The 5,721-nt window shown below is 38.7% G+C and overlaps 1 pseudogene; it reads right to left on the bottom strand.

The window, feature by feature from the left end:
• Nucleotides 1-1,452: 1,452 nt before the first annotated feature.
• On the bottom strand, nucleotides 1,453-5,007 carry LOC136666424 (H-2 class II histocompatibility antigen, A-Q alpha chain-like; annotated as a pseudogene).
• Between the last annotated feature and the right edge of the window lie 714 nt (nucleotides 5,008-5,721).

The following is a 5,721-nucleotide window of genomic DNA, read 5'->3' as shown; positions in this document are numbered from 1 at the left end:
CAGGGCACACCTGCCAACAAAGAATATCTCGCTTTATTAACACTGCCCCTCTGTAGTACTTGACTTCAAGGCTGCTACTAATCCACTTTCCACCCATTATTGCCAGCCTCAGACCCCTCACTATTACCCAATCACCATCAATTACACTGAAGTAGAAATTGGACTTAGCAACACTCTGTCCAGTGCATGGCGGCCTAGATAAATGTCACTATTATTGCTACACCGTAGCAAAATGACATTTAGCTGGTGATACGTTAAAATTCTATTATTAGTTGATCAATTTGATTTCTGCCAATGCGATGATCTTCTCCATCTTAAGACCAACTCTGACTCTATATCACTTTTTGCAATCATCACCCCTTTACCACTGCGGCATCTGAATACTCGAATTACCAGTCACACTAGAATTTCCGTTATCATAATCAACAAAGGACATTCAACTTACTCATGCTATTTCTCTACCGTCTCACATGACACTCAGTCATACACCAGTTTATTAAAGGTAGTTCATTCAAAGACTCACTAACCCTTAATTTCACCTAAACACAATCAGGACACCAATCAAACCCTTGACCAGAGTATCTGAACCTATCCATTCTGTAGCACTTAATGACCAGCATTCCTGTACATTCTTGGGGGTCCGGCTTCATACGCATTCATAAGCCGCCCTAAACTCTTCCCCAAAAGACTTCTGAGTTTGCCTCCCCGTTTCAGCCTCTGCGGGCGTGGTCCGTACTAGCAAAATGCCGTTTTAGTGGAATGTAAAATTATTGAACATGGACCAGATGTTTCATTCTTTGTTTCATGTGGGAGCTCTTTTACAGGGATTGCTGCCACTGGACTGTTTTTGATTCAGTGCTTCGTGCCACATTCTATTCCCTTCATGCTTGTCTCTAAGACACATATCTCAGCCAACACCTGCACCATGTCTTGATTCTTGGTGATTGTGCTACTAGCCTTGGACTGTTGCTGGATAAGATTATGTTTCATTTTATTTTGTGCAAATCAATAATACGAAAATATCAACAAATTTTAAATAATCAAGCAAAATCCACGCAACAAAGAACAATAAAACACAAAAACACTAGAACACTTCTCACAAAGACAGAATGAATGGCTGGTCATTTTTATTTATTTTTTACAAATTACAAATACACATTAATAACCAAGTGAGTCATACATAAATAGACATTAATAGTGGTAAAATAATGTATCAACATGTTATTAAATGTGCACCAGTACTGTAAAGTTACTGAACATTCTAGGACCACCTCCAACCCTTGATGCTGAACCTGGGAGAACAAAAGCATAAGCTTCTTCTGAGACACATCTTTTTAAACATTCACTAACAATGGAGTCAATTATATTTGGACAAGGACACTAACTGTCCAGATTATACACTGTGGACATTTTATTAGATGATCATTTAACTCACATTTTAAAGCAACCTTTATGATACTGTTATAAAGTAAAAAATGTTAGTTTTTTTTAGACTGTTTGTATATTACAGATTCTCAGTTACAGTTGTTTCCTTTGATAAGGAAGAAAGTTCCCACAGAGACTCCCAGCAGTCCTCCAGCCAACCCCACTCCACAGAACACAGACCCTCCAACACCAGGGAGAGACACCTTCACATCTGTACAACACACACACACACACACACACACACACACAAATAGAGTACCAGTCAAATGTTTGGACACACCCACTCAGGGAGGGTATCCTTTGTTTTGGGTCATTTTCAGTCAAATGTTTGGACACTTCTTGTCTCTCAACATTTTTTCTTTGTTTTTTGTTATTTTCTATGTTGTAAATAAATGTGGAAGACATTAAAACTATGAAGGAACACATATGGAATTATGTAGTAAAAAACAAAGTGTTAAACAAACCAGAATATGTTTTATACTTTAGACGGTTCACAGTAGCCCCCTGTTGCTTTGACGACAGCTTCACACACACTCTCCATTCTCGGCCTCATGAGGTCGTCACCTGGAACGGTTTTCAGTGAACAGCTGTGGCCTCGTCAAGAGTTCATTTGTAGAACTGCTACCTTCTTAATGTGTCTGAGACTGTAACTGGGGTTGTGCAGAGGTAGGGGCTGGTACACAGTTCTATACAGTGACTAGCTCTACTCCACCAATCACTAATGAGGAGATGTGTCCAAACTTTTGACTGGTACTGTATGCATACAAATAAATGCAGTTGAAATATTAGTGATACTAATTTTGTTTCTATTTCATCATATAGGTATTTTATATTTTTACTTGGATCATTTGAAACAGTGCTAGTAACACACACCCTGTGGTAATGTATAAGCTGTAACTATTTTATTCCTACACTCACTCACTGCACGTAGTTTTGTGGAAACCATTTGGGTTCTTTTTCATGATACTTTCAGATTCTGTTTCCTTGCACTAGTACTTTTCTATGTACTTTCTGGAGGCAGGCTGAAATCACTGACTCAGTTCCATAACTTACTTTGTCCTTTTTCTTCAGCCTTTCTGCATTTCTGGGGATTATTCTGAGCAATGGAATTCTATCTAGGTCCAATGCTATGTTCATAGGGCAATGATATAAAAATTTCACAGTAAAATTTCTTCATCTTCAGGACATCAATAGTCTGTTATATTGTGTCTTTAGTGAGCCTTTCAGATTTTTGAGACACCTTGAAAATAAAGAGATAATATTCGCGGAAGGAAGCTAAACGTGTCATTTTTCCACGGTGTGGACGTTGTGTTTGTATTTTGTCATCTAGCAGCGACAGAATGCAACTACTGCAGCATTTAAGCTGAAAGGGAAAATTCTAATGAATCGATTGCTCCTTTGTATCCTAGATGTGTATCTGAATTTTTTCACTTGTATTTTGGCATCTGAATTTGGTCGACTGAATTTGAGCAACATTGAAATAATAATTTTTTTATCTGAATTTATTAACCTTGAATAATAACAGTGAAAACGTGTTCTTGAAAATTTATGAGTTCCATTTAAGAGAAATTAGGTTCAGATGCATAATTGCGAAGCAAAATATTCAGAGGTGGAAATCTGAAGACTTAAATTTAGAAGCAAAAGAAATCAGATGCAGAATTTCAGTGCAAATAAATTCAGTGCTACAAATTCAAAGGTGGTAGTATTTCAAGGTCTGATGACACAGAGACAGATTTGCTTCCATAAATGGTTCTCCAGGCAGTTGAGCCAATGAGGTCATGGCACTGCCCCGTCCTGATCACAAGGTGACAGTGCTTATATAATCAGATATAAATCTCACCCCATATTCTGGTCAGTGCTCTGTCCAGGGCTGTGTGCTGCACACTGCAGGAGTAGATGTCCCCCTCCTCTGGAGTGAAGCTCAGGGTAGAGATCAGGTTAAACGTTCCATCAGTGTTTCGGATAATAGCTGCCCAGACTGACTCCATCCGTCACATTCACGTTGTTCCTGGTCCAGGACACTTCCACATGTGGAGGGAAGAATCCAGTGATGTGACAGATGAGGGTGTTTTTAGAGCCCAGCTCCACATCCTCCTTGGAGTAAATGGAGCTCTGAGGAGCATCTATTGATAAAGACATAGTTGTGTTATATTTATTTTAAAGATGTAGACTTTAAACATTTATAGTTCCATTTGAAACAAGTCAGAGGAATTCTCCTAAAGCTTTATTTAGTGACAAAATCACAAAGAAAATATTGCCAGTGTTGATATTAAGCAACTTCATTTGACTGCATCACACATTTAGACGGAGAGACCTGGAAAACAATTTAAAAATGGGACTGAGATCAAATAAGTTGATATTCCAGCTCCACTTTTTAAAAGGGAAAATAAAAGGAGTGTCGACCACAGACCATAGACCGCCATAGTCCCTGCAGCAAAGAGGGGGTGTGGCTTACCACTTTGGGCCAAACTTTGTAAGAGATTTATCAAACATTTCAAAGAGAACATTTTTCAGCACATTATTGCAATAATAATAATAATAAATATAATAATAATAATAATAATAACTCATTCATTATCTGTAATCCTTATCCAATTCAGGGTCGCGGTGGGTCCAGAGCCTACCTGGAATCATTGTGCGCAAGGCAGGAATACACCCAGGAGGGGGCGCCAGTCCTTCACAGGGCAACACAGACACACACACACACACACACACACATTCACCCACACCTACGGACACTTTGGAGTCACCTACCAACCTGTGTTTTTGGACTGTGGGAGGAAACCGGAGCACCCGGAGGAAACCCACGTGGACACGGGGAGAACACACCAACTCCCTACAGACAGTCACCCGGAGCGGGAATCCAACCCACAACCTCCAGGCCCCTGGAGCTGTGTGACTGCGACACTAACCTGCTACACCACCGTGCTGCCCATAATAACAATAATAATAATAATAATAATAAAACGAGATCTTTCACATTCTACCCTTCATAACACTATGGAAAATGTCCACATTCAGCTCAGGTAGTGAACTGTGATGTTCAGTCAGTGTACATTTCCTTAACCTATTTTTCCATTTCTAATCCTACAACAGAAAAAACAGAAAACAATACATAAACTATGTTTGTGTTGTAACTATGTAAATGTCTTACCAACAGTCTCTTCAGTGTCTGTGTCATGTTTAACCCAATAATCCAAGTCTGATTTACATATTTCCATATTACTGATACTTCCCTCGTAGTCCCCTGGAAAAATGTAATCATCTCCAAACGCTGGCAGTGTTTTCACTCCTTTCATTGTATTAAAGTCAATGTGGTACACCTCCTCTCCATCAATTCCGTATACAACTTCATGATCTGTTTCAGAACACAATGTAAGCCCGATGCCCCTGTGCATGACTGAGAGAGAGAGAGAGAGAGAGAGAGAGAGAGAGAGAGAGAGAGAGAGAGACAGAGAATGAATAATCAAAGTGTCTGTATCGTAGGATATTCTCTAGATCATTAGACAAGTGTCTCACATTCTCACCTTTAGCTTCAGCAGGAAGCACAGCTGCGCAGATGAGGATTAAACACAGCTTCATTGTGATCAGCGCAGAGCACAAACACTCACACAGGAGAGAGTCCAAACTGAACTCTCTCTCTCTCTCTCTCTCTCTCTCTCTCTCTCACACACACAGCTCAAGATCATCAGCCAATAGAAGATTTACTTTCACTCTGACTCTGCAGTCTCCGGGTGAAGATTTTTTATCTTCTCTGAGCCCTGATTCTCTGAGCCATTATTCTTTGTGCTGTGTACATCAAGTGTAACATGTCCTTTGATGTTGTATTCCAGATATTTAATTGTGTGCAAAAAATAAATCCAGTATTTTACTTATTGTTGTACTAATCTGGAGTTCTCTCATTTACTCTCAGTTTCTTCTTTACCAGAGGTGAAATATGTCATGTTCTGAGATGTAATTTTATACCTCGTTTGCACACTGTAGCTACCCAGACTCTTTCTTAAGATCTCAAGAAAATTAAGGGGCATGGTTTTCTCAGGTTCTTTAATTAAACATCACAATACAGAACTAACTTTATTAAAATTGATCATAAGTTTTTTTCTTTTTGTTTATATTTAAACAGTGAATTCTTTTATTAACATTTTTCACTCTTTAGCTTCTGTTTAAACACATTTTAAGCCATCGTTACGTAATTTTTGAAAATGACAAAATTTTTCAAGATTGAAGTGATCATTTAAAATCATACATATGTAATGTGTTTTATAAACACTGATTAGCAGTCATGCTTAAACGTTA

The sequence above is a fragment of the Hoplias malabaricus genome, chromosome 14 (assembly GCF_029633855.1).
Source record: "Hoplias malabaricus isolate fHopMal1 chromosome 14, fHopMal1.hap1, whole genome shotgun sequence".
Lineage (NCBI taxonomy): Eukaryota > Metazoa > Chordata > Actinopteri > Characiformes > Erythrinidae > Hoplias > Hoplias malabaricus.
The sequence above is the reverse complement of the archived record's forward strand: the minus strand, read 5'-3'. Positions and strand labels throughout refer to the sequence as shown.